At 33.0% G+C, this 16,404-nt stretch overlaps 1 pseudogene; it reads left to right on the top strand.

Moving 5' to 3' along the window:
* Positions 1-14,388: 14,388 nt before the first annotated feature.
* On the top strand, positions 14,389-14,637 carry LOC143385943 (ATP synthase F(0) complex subunit f, mitochondrial pseudogene; annotated as a pseudogene).
* The last annotated feature ends 1,767 nt before the right edge of the window (positions 14,638-16,404 follow it).

Genomic DNA, 16,404 nt, shown 5'->3' with positions numbered 1-16,404 from the left:
GTGTGTACATGCAAACCTATAAAACACATCAATAACCACTCCTGCAAAACAATAAAAACCTGAGATGTACCCAAATAATATAGCATGAAGAAGGAGACACATTCAGAATGACTTAAAAGCATATGAAATAATTTTTGATCATTCTATAGAAATAATATATTATTATTTTTACATAACTAAATTTTAGATCATCATCTTGTATATATATATATATGTATATATATATATATATATATATATATATATATATATATGTGTGTTTATATATTTAATGTATATGCTAAAACTTAAAGTTTCTTTTGAAAATCTTTGTGGAGTAACAAATTTATGTATATTATTTATGTGTAATGTATGCATAAATTTAAATAGCATATATAAACTATTTAAATATGTATCTATACAATACAGAATGTCATGTGATAATTAGTATATGAGGTTAAACAAGAACAGATTGGCATCTTCAATTAAAATAACAAATTATCATATATATATGTATATAATATTGCTTCAAGTATTATAAATATTTGTCCCTTAGTAAACAATAAATGTATTTTTAAAAATTAGAATCAGTAAATGATATCAGGTCTGTAGAATGAATTGGAGCAATATAAAAGAAAAAAATAAACTAAACAAAAAGGTATGGTACACATTAATTTTGAAGACATTTTAAAAAATAACAATAATCTGATTTTTCAAATTTTTCTCCAAAATTGTTTCCCATTTTGACTTCAGGTTGTATTTTAGTCTGAAGTTTTGTGACCCTGAAATTTCATATGTTGAATTCTTAACCCTGAAGGTGATGATATTTAGGTGTGGGGACTGGGATTAGTTTTGTTCTAAAAGATGACCCAGAGAACTGCCACCACTTTCCACCTCAGAAGATTGCAGTGAGAAACTGAAATGTGGTTTGGTCCATCTATACTACAAGTACTATGACTTGTTTATAAGTAGCAGTGCAGGTAATTCTGGAGACAGCAAAAATTTCCTCCCATGTTATTGCTATTATTATTTCCAAATGATTGACCTTCTTTTCTCACTGCCATGTTTCATACATTTACCTCTAATTGAACTAAACATAACAGAAAATGAATGCACAAAGCCAGCATCCTTCTCAGCTGCTTCTGAGATATGAGCCCTCAGCAGATATTGAAGTGCCTTAACTGATCTTGCCAGCCTCTATAACATATATAAAGATATGTGCTGTTATATACTATGCATTTGATGGTATTTTTGTTACAGCATCTTGAATTAAGATGGTTTTTCCCTTTGAAAACTGAATATGAAACAGTTTATAACATATGATATTGATGAGGTATCTATAAATGTTAAAGAAAAGATGATGAAGATTGTATATTGAGCAGGCCATATTGTACTCATATTGTGAGAAGTTATAATCACAAGATAAACGGAAGCCATGGTTACAATACAGAAAATCTTAACTGGATTCTAATACACTCTTCTTTATGTGGTGGCAAATGGCCTATTACATTGCTCTTCTTAATTCTTGTAATTGTAAGTGTAGGTAAACCGTAGACAGCAAAAATTACCTACAAGTTATTGCTAATATGATTTCCAAGCGATTGACCTTCTCTTTTCACTGGCATGCTTTGTATATTTGAATCTAATTGAACTAAACATAACAGAAAATTCAGGCACAGAGCCAGCATCCTCTTTGATTGACCCTGTTCTGAATGCCAAATCCTGAAGGAGCTTCAAGAGCAGACCAACTTCTCTTGGCAATGTATAAAATACATCCTGCTCCTAAAGCAACACAAAAAAACCATAAACCTGCTACAGCTGGGAAGAATTTCTCTGAGATTACATGTGTTTAACAGTAGGCAAACCTTATAATTTGTCGTGTGTATGGCTTTTCCTCATGAAATATGTACAAAACACTGAGTTTTTCAGGTAGAAGCAGCTGGGGTACTTGTAAAACAATCTATCTTTTTTTCAAAGCTTGAAATGATAATAATTGAAGTGGATAATAAACAATCTTGGGTATCTTATAGAGCATTCAAACAATTCTAAGTGTCAACAGATTATGGGAAGATTATGAGAAGGGAAATAGCAGCACTGGGAAGGTTTTTCCTTGCTATAGGAAGACTTTTGCAAATTTAAAAGAGTCAAAATGGCCACAATGAGGCCACGTTTGCCAGGAGAAATCCAGGAACTAAAAATTGAATCCAGAATTTTAATAAATACAATAAGAAGAGCCTTATTGCATATATTTTCACTCAGTCACACATTTAGGGTTAACTTTGAGATGAGTGGTAGAGTTTTGAATAAGCACCAAAAACTTTGTAACCTTAGATATCAGATATTGTTAAATCTTTAAGGTTCTAAAGAAGTCACAAAAACGTTCCTTCTCAAAATGATTACATCTTACATTTGGATGGTAGGGAAAGACAATTATTTTCCCAAGGATTATATTCAGAAAATGTTATTCAGGGAAAGAGTAAACAACATGAAAGAATGCCTGACCACAAATATAGTGATTTTGTATGAAATAGTTCGTCCTTAAGAAAGATTTACATTAATTACATTAAAAAATGATTAAAATTGTTGGCTTCTCCTTAGGCTGATGACAGCATAGTCCATAGATGCACCCCCATATTTATAGAAAAAAATAGAAATGACTTTGTTCTACAGCTAACCCTCTATCATTCTTTTTTAGTGGTCAATGGACTTCTATTTTATTTATTTATATGTAGTGCTAGAATTAAACTCAGAGCCTCCCACATGCTAGGCAAGTGTTCTACCACTCAGCCACAAACCCAGCCCTTAACCTCTATCTTTGTAGCATTGATTCTTTCCCCTAAAAATTCCAAGGGAATTTCCTCATAGCATAGTCAACAAGAATCAGGCACAGCCAATCTAAAATGTGTTACTCTTTAGGAAATAGGATTATTAAATAAATTTATTGTAGAGATATGTATTGATAAGCATCCACTGAGGCACAAAGCAGTGTCAAGAATATTGAGCAACTGAACTTCTATGAAAGGAAGGGCAAGAAGAAAGGAATCAATGTTAAATAGGACCCCTCTCAAATCTGTCACTCTAAGACTCAATGTTAAACTATATTAAAATTCAAATCATGATTACAATATCCACTGCCTCTTAAGAGAAGGAAGAGATTCACATTCTATATGTTATAGTCCTATTTGTTGTAGGAAATTGTAATTTAATACTACTGATTGAATTAAATTGTAACAGAAACTTATTTCAGGTGGAATGTTGACTTGCCAAAGTAGTTATAATCACAAGATAAACTGAAAATACTGCATAAGGTTTTGAAGCAATCCAAGTCTACCCACTGATGAGTTAGGAGATAACAAATATACTGAGTAGTGCAGCAGAAAAAATACATTTTTTTCTTTTTTTTTTTCATTTTCCTTCAACCTTAACTAGAATTTTAAATTTTATTTAAACTAGTATAATTCCAGTCCCTCCTACAATGTTTGCAATAGCATTAGCAGAATATTTCTCAATACCTTTTATTGCAGTCTCTATATTTTATTCCTTAGTGTAAGTTTCTGTAGCTTCTGTTCTAAAGGGTGACAAGATATTGTAGATACAGTTCATTAAAATATTGATGATGGATTAAAGCAATTTGTTTTCCACAAAAGCCACACGATATTACTATGCTAATTAGTTTTAAAAATAAAAATCGTGCTTTTGAAGTATATGTAATTCTTATACTTTCTCTACTAGGTTATAGATTGTTAGGGTCTGTAAACAAGTCAGGATGGCTCCTGGCAAATGTTAGAGTCTGTAAACAAGTCTGGATGGCGCCTGGCATTTTGCCAGAGGGAGTGGTTTGTGAAGTAACGCCAGCAAGCCATTAAGTGTGGAGATTCCTTATTGGTTGACTGCTGTATCTATTTTATGTTAATTAACATAAGCTGTGTGGAATGTATAAATACCGCTCCTGTCCTACAATAAATGGCTCCCACTCCTGCTGTATCTATGTACATAAGTTGCTCGTCACCCCCCAGTTATTTTTCTGCATCCGGACTGCGGCAATAGATAGTGCTGTACAACAAAGAAATCTGTTTGGAACAGTATAGACTTGCTTGGTCTTGTTCTGTATTGGAGTGAAGACAAGATCTTCTATCAAAACAAATGGCTCCAGTGGCTCGGGAACCTGAGGTAGGGATCTCAAGTTCAAAGGCAGCCACAGCAACTTAGAGAAATCCTGTCTCAAAATAAAACATAAAAACGGTGATAGGGGTGTGGCTTGGTGGTTAAGGGTTTCTGGGTTAAATCACTAGTACCAAAAAAAAAAAGCAGAGGGGCAAAGGCTCCAGAATACTGGTCATTGTGGCTATACGAAGGTTAATTTAAATACTTTGGTAATATCTATAAATGTACACTGTAAACTGAATTAATTATAATAAAATATACTGTTTAATTATTGTAAAAATAATTTTTAAAAAACTGTGTAATTTCTTGAAATTGTATCTGGAATATTCATATTATTTTCCTGGTCATTATAAATTTTCATAATTTTTAATTCATCTATTGAAAGATTGAACAATATTTAGCACTGTCATTTATGGGGACAGGAATATAATAATATCTTCACCAACATTTTTCTAACTACTTTTTAACAACATTATTTTTTAAAATAAGCTATAAAGATAATAACACTGATATGCACTCTATGTTTTATTTATATCCATTTTAGGGTCCTATTCCTAATTAGAAAATGAAGAATTTCCTGTACTTGCAATAAATACTAGTCAATCAGTAAGAATGTTTTAAAAAGCATATAGTAGGTGTTCAAATATAAAATGTCATGAAATTATTCAAACACATATAAAGATACATACATGAAATTGGATTTTTAAACCAATGTATTGACATATTTATGAATAGATTGTTATAGATATGCTTGCATTTTAATTCATTTTAAAATGCCACTTTAATTTGAGATCATTATATTAAATCACAACTCTCTGCAGGCATTTTAGCATGAAGTAGAACCAATAAAGCTCAGAAACTTAACTTTCAAATCATTAAATTTAACACAGCTATGCCAAAAATAATAGAAAATTATGGGCATATTGTAATTTTTATCCCTCAATCCATTCTTCCTTAATGTGTATTATAATATTAGGAAGAGAAGCAATGTGAACCTTGTGTCTTGACTCCTTCTCCAGCTTTCCTAGTGGAAGATTGGGCACACTGGAGGTGTTTGGACAGGGCAAGGCACCAGGGGTCTCTTCCTTACTCTGGTTCCACCAATTCAGTGCACCCCAAACAGTGACAGGTCGTTCTAGTCTGCATCTCTTACTGTCTTCATCAGATCCAGTCTTGCCACTCTATCCAGTCCCCTCAAAGATCCCAGCTGCCTTCAGGCCACCTTGCTTCCATCCACAGATGCTGACCTATAACTCTGCAGAGTGTCTCATGTGAGATGAGCTTTGTTAAGCCCACTTCATTTCCCTTAGTCTTGTTCTATGTTCTAGATATTTTTTTTTGCTTCAGGTTTAAGCTGATTTCTCTCTCTCTCTCTCTCTCTCTCTCTCTCTCTCTCTCTCTCTCCACCCCTCAAAACAGTCCAGTACTAGTAATATTAGATATTAAATTATTAAATAATGGATATTAAATAACTGCTATAGATAGAGCTATTTGTCTTTGTTTTGTGTTATTACCCGACTATGCTCTGAATAAAGCCTTCCAAATGATTTACTCTCTAAAATATGAATCTGTAAAATTTTCCTAAACACACAAACAACGTATGATATATTCATTTACTTGTAACAGAAATTTTGAATTAGGTAGCCTGATTTGGAAAAATGATGTCAGTGGGAGAAGCCACTGGACAAGACAATAGAATGTTGTGTAAGTACTGGTACACATATTTGGTTAAAATCAACATCAAAATGAGAAAGAATATGTTAACAGTAAATAAAAATGTATCAAAAAAATTTCAACTACATTTGAAGTAGAATAAAATGTAAGGAAATGTAGGAATATGAGGGAAGGGAATAAAGTAGAAAGAAAAAAAATTGCACATAAAAACAAGGGAATAAAGAAATAGAAGAATATGTAAAAAGTTGAGTACTAGATGATTTTAAGAAATCTAATGTAATTTGATATGGAAATAAAAGATAAAATCACTCACAAATAGCAATTCAGATGTTTTTCAAACTTTTACTTTAACATTTAATATCAGAGGCAAATGGCAAGGAGCATGGATTTAAGAGTCAAAATTACAGTAACAAAATAGAAATTTGTTAAAATTTTCTTTGGAATTGAATCCTCACTATGAACATATGTTCTCTGAAAAATATTCAATATCTTAAAGTTTATATGTACACATAAAATGAAGATAGTTGTTCTCCATTTCTAATATTTAAACTTGTACGAAATAAACACAGGTTTATGAAGAGCTTGTCATAAAGCAGCAGCAACGAATATGTTTCAAAAATAGCTTCTCGTTTTTGCTTAACTCTTCAAAGTGATGAAATTGAATGGGTACAATCAAGAGTCATATGCTAGGAAATCAGACATCAACATGTGTTATCAAGTTCCTATCCTATACTCCTGACTCTCCAAGCACTAGGAAAAGAAGCACAGATCAAAAAAGAAATATATATATATATATATGTGTGTGTGTGTGTGTGTGTGTGTGTGTGTGTCTGTGTGTATGTGTGTGTGTGTGTATATATATATATATCCATCCCAGTTCTTTTCAGTGAGGGTAAACAATAAATGTACAAGATATTGGATAGTTCTGACATCAGAAAAACAGAGGAAGGGCAGGATGTTTGAGAGAAAGAGCTGAGAGCTCATATACCAATCTATTTAACATGTTTAGAGAATGCCTTCTGTAATTTATTATTTGAACAAAGAGCCATCAGAAATGATGCACCCAGGTATCAAGAAGTCGTTCCAGATAGAGGAAACAGCAAATGCAAAGTTCCTGAGGCAGATCTTGCTGACATGTTAAGAATGGCAGGGAGAAGATTGTAGCTAGAACTACAATGCTTCACCAGAAAATCAGGGCATGTTCTAGGAGAAGGGATATTAGAAAGGTGGTAGAAGGGAGAACTATGTAAGACTTTATTGGTTATAGTTTGGATTTAGGATTTTATTCCTAGAGAAATAAAAAGTCATTGGAGTTTTTTAAAAGACATAAGGCTCTGCTCTGCTTTAAAATGTAATCCTTGTGAAAATATGAAGAAATAGGAAGCAGGATAGAATCTGGGTGACATCTGGAGAGGGGTTTTTAAATAAAAAAGAGAAGTGGCTTTGAGTGGATTCAGGTGTATTTTTAGGGAGGTATATGGAATTTATTGAATGATTTGATGAACAACAACAAAGACATCATCACTATGAGGTGAAATTAGAGATATTACAACTTTCAAATCTAAAGAGTTTCTATTGATTCAGTATATAAGTAATACATGATAACAGCAGAAATAAAGTAGAATCAAATACACAAAGATCTTTTACTTACATAGCAAAATGTGTGCTATTACCAGAAGTTCTAGCTCTATTTTTTCCTTTTTAATCATTTTTTTATTTATACATAACATTGAGATTTAGGTTATGTATAACATAATTTTGACATAAATACAAAGGCATGGAATATGATCTAATCCAGTCCTTAGTACTTTCATTTTCTGCCTCTCCTCCCTCCCCTTCTTCACCTCCCTCAACTGATCTTTCTGCTGTTTCCTTTTAGCTTTTCTTTTTTTTTTTCATTAGTGTCTTGTGGATGTACATGATGGTGAACTTCACTGTAGTATATTCATACATGTAGACATGTATTCTATGATTTTTTAAAAATTCATTTCACTCCACTCAGAATGGCAGCTATTAAGAATACAAAGAACTATAAGTGTTGGCAAGGATATGGGGCGGGGGCACATTCATACATTGCTGGTGGGACTGCAAGTTGGTGCAGCCAATATGTAAAGCAGTATGGATATTTCTTGGAAAACTAGAAATGGAACCACCATTTTACCCCACCATTCCATTCCTCTGTCTATACCCAAAGGACTTAAAAACAGCATACTGGGCTGGGGATGTGGCTCAAGCGGTAGCGCGCTTGCCTGGCATGTGTGTGGCCGGGCTTCGATCCTCAGGACTACATACAAAAAAGCAAAGATGTTGGGGCTGGGGATGTGGCTCAAGCGGTAGCGCGCTCGAGAACTAAAATAAATAAATAAATAAATAAATAAATAAATAAATAAATAAATAAATAATATTAAATAATTAATAATAATAGATAATAAATAATATTAAATAAAATAAATAAATATTTAAAAATTCTCTCTCTCTCACATCTCTCTTTAAATAAAAGATGTTGTGTTCGCTGAAAACTAAAAAAAGAAATATAAATAAATAAACATTGAAAAAATTCTCTGTCTCTCTCTCTCACACACACACTCACACACACACACACACTTTCACTCTCTCTATTTAAGAAAAAAAACAGCATACTACAGGGACACAGTCACATCAATGTTTATAGCAGCACAATTCACAATAGCTAAACTGTAAAACCAACCTAGATAAATGGGTAAAGAAACTGTGGTATATATACACAATGGAATATTACTCAGGAATAAAAGAGAATAAAATCATGGCATTTTCAGGTAAATGGATGGAGTTGGAGAATATAATGCTAAGTGAAGTTAGCCAATCCCCAAAAACAATTGCCAAATATTTTCTCTGATATAGGAAGGTTGATTCATAGTGGAGTTGGGAGTGGAGCGTTGGAGGATTAGATGAAATCTAGATAGGGCAAACTGGTGGGACGCGAAGAGAGAGACAATGGGGTAGAAAACATGGTGAAATGAAATGGACATCATTATCCTAAGTACATGTATGAAAACATAAATGGTATGAATATACTTTGTATACAACCAGAGATAAAAAATTGTGTTCTATATGTGTAATATAAATTTTAATGCATTCTACTATCATATATAACAAATTGGAATAAAAATGAATTAATTACTTTAAAAAAAGTGTCTTGAGAGTGAAGGAAATCATTCCAAGGGGAAGCCCTACGGGATGTGCCTTGTGCCTGGGTGGCAGGTACACATTAGCAAGGGAATTACATTCACAGGCAAATTGCCTGGATTTATTATCCTCCTATTAAGTTCATCAAAATCAACCATTTGAATAAAAATAGCAGGAAGATTAATGATCTGAATAGTTGTGATGAATTTTGCTATGATGAGGGGGGATTAACCATGTAACAAGAAGACCCAACACAGCAGAGACTTATCAGCTCAATCTAAAGGTTGGTCTTGAGGCTCCAATCCACGCCAAAATTTAAATTAGCCATCTAGATAATGAATGCTCACTTCCACCAAAATTGTACAGCAAATATTTTACATATTAAGTAAGAATTACATTTTGAGGTCTACTTAATGAGATATGATTCTACACCATAGATAATTAATTGAAATAAAAATGGCTATTAATGACATATTCTATGTAAGGCACTGGAGAAAATACACTTATTATTGAGACATGATACCAGCCTTAATATGTTTGTGGCCTAAAATACTTTATTCAATGCTTCATTTAAATGTAACAAGTCTTGTCTATGGAAACCCATATTCTGTATTCAAGAAAGATCTGCCTCTAGCCTGCTTTCCATCAAGAAATGCTTCACCTGAAAATCAGACTTTGCTGAAGAAATCTGTGATTATACCTTGGAGCAGCAGCAAATGCAAACCCTTTGTTTCAGTTGTTCAATTTGTAGAAGCTATATGTTCTACTCTGAAGTATGTACAGCATACATCTGAGTCTTTTGGATCTATGCTGTACATAGTTCAGAGTAGAACATTTAGCTTCTACTATGAGTTATATGAGTTAAGATCTTTCCTAACCTGAAATCATTAGGGATTTACTTAGCCCTGCTTCCTGTAAAGGTGGAGACCTGTCCATTATCTACAGGATAGTGTTAAGAGCTTCCATTCTGTTCAGTGACTGCCTAAGTCACATAGCTCTAGTTCTATCAGCTTCTCACCTGTAGTGCCCATTTTTCCTTGGGACCTCAGTAAAAGGGCACCAGGATAGAGCTGACCTTACTGAGTCCATACTAAGTGATTTCTTTCAAGTTTTCTGATTGCTGTTCAAGGTTAGGCCTTGAGAGTATTTTCACTCAGTCTTCAGGCCTAACTCTGAGGGACTCCTTCTCAGGCTTCTTTCTCCAACTGACTGCATTAAACTAACCAAAAATGGCACAGGAAAAAAAATGTAACTTCAAGCTTTAATGTAAGGTGACATGAATAACACATAGTCTAAAAATTTAGGATGGGATATATACTAGAGTACAATAGAAAAGATCTAATGCAAAAACAAAAATGAAACAAACAAACAAAACCTTGCTAACCTAATTCTACAGTGCAGGTTTTGAAAGTTCAGCTTTAATTTAATGAACATTTCATATTTTTTAAAGAAAATTATTTATATGATATACATAATGAAGACACCATTGAAAATATATTATAAATTTGGTCTCCCAGTGTATTACTAAAATAAAACATTTAAGTCCTTTTAGCTAAATACTTGAAAAGAAATAAGAAAAATAAAAAAATATTCTTTTTTTTTTTTTTTTTTTTGGTACAGGTATTAACCCCAGGGGTGCTAAACCACTAAGCTACATCCACATTCCCACATATCTCCAGCCCTTTTAAAGTTTTATTTTTGTTTGTTTGTTTCTTTATTTGAGACACTTTGGCATAGGGCCTCACTAAATTGCTGAGGCTGAATTGCATAGGGCCTCATTAAATTGCATAGGGCCTCACTAAATTGCTGAGGCTGGCTTTGAACTTTCAATTGTCCTGCCTTAGCTTCTCAAGCGTCTAGGATTACAGGTATGTATCACCATGCCCAACTCAATGTTTTGTTTTTATTCTAAACAACTTCTAAATTTTGGTCAAACAAATAATTCCTTAATAAGTTATTAACTATGCTGCACAGAAAACTTTTATGACATAATTTCTTAATTAAGAGAAAATGAGGACTGGGGATGTGGCTCAGGCGGTAGCGCGCTTGCCTGGTATGCATGCGGCCCGGGTTCGATCCTCAGCACCACATATAAAACAAAGATGCTGTGTCCGCCGAGAACTAAAAAATAAATATTGAAAAATTTTCTCTCTCTCTCTCTTTCACTCTCTCTTTAAAAAAAAAGAGAAAATGATAATTTTTCAAATGAAACTATTAGAAATTAAAGTGACTTTTACCCACTTTTTGAAAATATTTTTATTTGTAAAGTTTTCTTGTGCTTGATTTTTCCATAAATATTTTGGTGATCTTCGGGAGAATGTGATGAATTTTTATTTAATGAAATTAATATTACTGTGAAGAAATAAATAATATTTCACATTCAAAAGCATTTAAGACAACAATTAAGATCTATGAATTAATCACATCAGTCTTTTCGATTACATACATAAAATTTCTGAACAAATTATGTTTTATTTATTTTTTTATTTTTTATTTCATTTTATTTTTTTTGATGGTGCTTGGGATTGAACCCATAACCTTGTACATGTAAGAAGGCAAGCACTCTACTAACTGAGCTATATCTCAAACCCCTCAAATTATGTTTTAAAATATGTGTATGGTTATTCATAAATAGGTACCTAAGACTCATATTATTTTTTAATTTTTTTTTAGTTGTAGGTGGACACAATATCTTTATTTTACTTATCTATTTAGGCTCAGGATCAAACCCAGTGCCTCACATATGCCAGGAAAGCACTCTAAACTGAGGTACAACCCCAGCCCAGACTTACATGTTTTAATTCTAAAAAACCTTCCCAGTCAGTTCATAACACTCCTAGGTATCAGAAATACTCCCAGAGAATTGACTTGTCTTACTAAAGGGCATACAGTGGTTATAAAGTCCAGATTAATGCTGAAAATTATATAAAATCTACTAGGATTACCAAACATTCATTAAACATATAGTAAATGTCCCTCACCCTCCCTCCCCCACCTCTTCTTGTGGACTTCTTCATCTAAATTACTCCAAAGTTCACTGCCTGGGTAAAGATTCATAATATTTCACATTAGCACATAAGGATAGCTACCCTACTCATTGGGGCCTGAAGAAAAGCATTTGACAACTTCAAACTCTCTTCTTCATATTCATATCCTTTGAAATAAAAATTTAACTCTTTTACTGTCTAGTGCATTATTATTTTTTTATTATAGAAACAAATAGTTATTTAGAAGGAAAAACATGTGTAAACATTACTAATTTTAAACAAATCTTCAGATTATGTGGAAGATAATTGCTCAAATGTAAATGAACAAATCCTCTGTGGATCTATGAAAACTTCAATATCTTTATATGAATCCTCAAAACTTGAATTTGGTAATCTACCATTTGTAAGGCAGACCATTTTAATGTCAAGAATATCTCATTTTCACATTTTGGATTATTTTTAATAATTAATATTTCAAACACTAAATACCAAGAGATTCCCAGGAGCATTTTCAGAATTCCTGAAGAATTTCAGGGGATATTTTAAATCAGAGAGAAAATAATATGTTTGCAACCTCTGTAGTCCTTTCTTGTCTTATACAAAGGGCATTTGTGCATTAATACATGCTGTAAAGTCTATTTTTACTTGATTGATTGGACATGATCACTCTGGATACCACATTTTTGGCTGACCCCAATGAATGAAATATAATATGAAAATAAAGAGAACGGTGTAAAACCTAGGGCCAGAATATTTAGTAGGGGAATTATATTTTTATTTATTGAGAAATCTAAAAGTATTATCAAGGTTCTTGAATATTCCCTATGTTACATAGCTATACATTAACTGTTGCTTTATCATGCAACCCATATCCGACTTTGTGTAATTTTGATTACAAAAGAAAAAACAAAGATTTTTTTAATCATAAACACCTGAATTTTTTTATCATAAACAACTAAATTTATTTAATCATTTACATTTAAAATAAAAATAAGCCAGATTTTGGTAAAAAATATTCAGTTATGGGCTGGGTGTGGCTCAGCTCACAAGGTCCTCTGTTTGTGTCCCCAGTATTGCCTAAATAAATAAATAAGCTTTTTTTTTTTAAAAAAAAAAAAAAGTCATGTCATGCACAAATCTAATCTCACATTGTACAGGATTTCACTCAACATTCTATCATTCCTTTCTAATATTTGCCATTTTGTAAGTGTGAAATTTAAAACTTGAAATTTATATATAATGATGGGTCTATAATCTATGCAGTTTTTTTCTGTGACTATTCAAATAAAATACTATCACAAAAATAAGATCGCACAACCAATATCTTTTTTTTAAACCCAGGAAAATGACAAAAGTATCCCTGAACCATAGTCTCAATTAATTTTAAATTCATAGAACAGCTGTGAATGTTAGAGCCATAGAGATTTCTCCAGGACCCCTGTGAATTATCTGTCATGGTTTTAAGGAAGCATAACCATTTGCCACAGGTATACCCACAGGGTATGAACCCATAGGGAAGAGAAGAAAGAAAGTGGCATGGTTATGAAAAAAATATGATTGGAGAAAGCTGCACGGGGAAAGGAGATAAGGTTGTAGAAGAGGTAGAGTTCAGAGGAAAGATAATGAGAGCACAGACAGAAGAGTTGAGCTATGAGGAGATTAGGTTTACAAAGCAAGATCTGTATCCATGACTCAAATCTCAGAGAAGAACATTTCTACACATCAAAGTGCTGCAAAGAAATGGTTTACTTTTAATTGAATTTGGAGGCAACAATAAAATATCAGTGTTGTGGCTACTACCTAGGTGTCTGATATGATATGATTATAATTCCTGAATGGAATCATCATCCAACTGTATTTCTCCAAAGAATAAAAGCAAATAGAGCAGAGCTAACACTGCTTCAGTTGTTACTGACAGCTCACATTTTAGCTTGTAAAATTAATACTAGCTAGAAAGGCTGACTTTTCCTATAAATGTAACAAATAATTTACAACATTTTGATGATCATATTCTGATAGATTGTATGTGTTAATTGCATGAACTACACTTACAGAGCATTTATCCATTTTGCTATTAATCCAACACAAGTTATATTTGATGTTAAGGTAAAAGAGAGAAATGGATTTCTAATGCAAACTGGGGATTATGGAAAGGCACTGAGAAGTGGTGTCAAGAATTGAATCTTAACTAATAGTATTTTCTCCATAAATGGAAGAATTGTTAGGAAGTGTTCAGAAAGAACTTTCCTAAGGTCTTATGTCTTCAAATATTTCAGTGTCTAAAAATATAGTATCTATGGGCAAGTGCAGACAGTTTAATATAATTCAAGCTATGTATGCAATATGGAGTGGAAGGTTAGGTTAAAGATTAAGATAAGAACCTTACAAGGCCTGGCTCAGCAGACACTAAGATTTTAGGATGACATTAGTCATGCCAGTGAAAGAGAAGAAACGCATGGATGTCAAACTAGGCGAGTGCCCAAGCTGGATATTGATGTGGTATTTTTTCCCCTAAAGGCATTGGGTGAGCATTTCAGAGAGGTTACTACCAGTGTTACAAGTACGTCAACGTGAAGAAGGGGAGCATTGCAGGTGTCAACATGGTGATGGCAGCATGCTGCTTTTCAGCTACTGCCTTTCTTAACAGTACCTCAAGCATGAGTGGTGATGCAAGTACCAATGAAGAGGCGTCAGTTTAGAGAGTATACTATGTACTCCTGATTGGGACTGCCTCCAGTATGAAAGTGGCCTCATGGCTGAATTCTTTCATATCCTGAGTATTAACACCAAATAAAGGTGACTGGTTAAAAAAATTAAGATTTCTTTGTTGTTTGTTTATGTTTATATAAGAAATAAAAATCCAAAACCTAGTGGCTTAAAACAATGAAAACATTTAGAAATCTGGTTTTTGAATAGGGCATGGCAGGAAAAATTCACCTCTACTCTACTTAGTAACAACACTCAGAATCCTCTGTAGTCCCCAGTATTCAGTTGTTGGGCAGGTAGATGATGCTGGCTGTCACTTGAAACCTCAACTGGGACTGTGATTAGAATCTGTTCTGGTTGATGCTGGGTTCTATTGTATGTTTTGTCTTTTATAACCCAGTCTTATAATCATACCATGTTCTTTCACTACTTATTATTCATTAGAAGTGAGTCACTAAATCTAATCTATATTCTTGAAAGGCAAATTAGACTTTGTATTTCAGTGTATAAATGACAATAGCAGGTTGCTAGAAAAGTCTTTTAAAAAGGATATTTTGGCATAATCATCTTCAAGGAAAAAAAACTCATACAACTGCTTAGTTTAAAACTAAGAATAATACATGGATCCCAGTGGTTTTTAAACAGATAGGAAGCATTATAAGACATGTGGCATAGAGAGCTCTGTCTGGCAATTTTAGGAGAAATGATAAGCTAGAGCTTGCATATAATGGAAGGAAGTTCAGTTAAAAAGCCATTGCAGAAAGTAGTGATGACGCTTTGGATTACAACAGTGAATGCAGGAACAAAGTTCAGAGGATCAAGTACTACTAGGAGAGAAGATCTGCAAAGGTAAATGCTAGAGACAGAACACAACATGTTGATGCAGTTTGGAAATAACGTTAGCATAAGTGATAAAAACAGAAGGAAGAGGGTAGATTTAAACAATTTCCAAAGTTAATGAAACATTGGAAATGTAAGAATGCAAACACAGAGAATATTGACCAAAGACATGTGACAAGACATGTGAACAGCCAGAGGAAGAAACTGTAAACCTAATGCATTGTTGTATTTATTTAATTTTTTACTTTGTTTTAAAATAGTTAAGGATGAGATTTAAATGAATGAGTCTGAATTCACTTTGGAAGAACCAGATTGTGTAGAATACAGAGGAATGATTCATTTTTGGACAGCTACTGAGACTGATAGAAAGTTGGAAAGATAAGATGTAGGTTAGTGGGAAAAGATTTGTTGAGGAGGGGAATCTACTCAAGAATATTGTGCAAATTACTAAATTTGGAGAAAACATAAGTGAGCAATGGAATTGCTGCATATGTCAAGAAATAAGGTACATGTGCAGGAAATTTTCCTTTTTTTCCCCTTGACTCTGGTATGATGAACTGCATGAAAATTAGATCATTCCTTAACCTTCTGCCTTCATTCTGTAATTCGGGGGTAAAAGAAAATGGATGGTATATTGTAAATGACCTAATTAATAGAAAACACTTTGATGCCTCTCACATAAAATTTCTCTCTATAATCATAAGTCAATTTATAAAATCAAAGAAAATGATTCTACAAGACAAAAGGCACTTTGAGCATATAAATAAAAGCAAAACAGAATAATACATGGCTACAGGACCATGTCTGCATTAAAACTATGTTGTGTAATGATGTCCATATCATTCACCATCTTTGTACAACCAGAGATATAAAAAAAAATTGTGGTTAT

This window comes from Callospermophilus lateralis (assembly GCF_048772815.1).
Source record: "Callospermophilus lateralis isolate mCalLat2 chromosome 11 unlocalized genomic scaffold, mCalLat2.hap1 SUPER_11_unloc_1, whole genome shotgun sequence".
Taxonomy (NCBI): Eukaryota; Metazoa; Chordata; class Mammalia; order Rodentia; family Sciuridae; genus Callospermophilus; species Callospermophilus lateralis.
The sequence above is the reverse complement of the archived record's forward strand: the minus strand, read 5'-3'. Positions and strand labels throughout refer to the sequence as shown.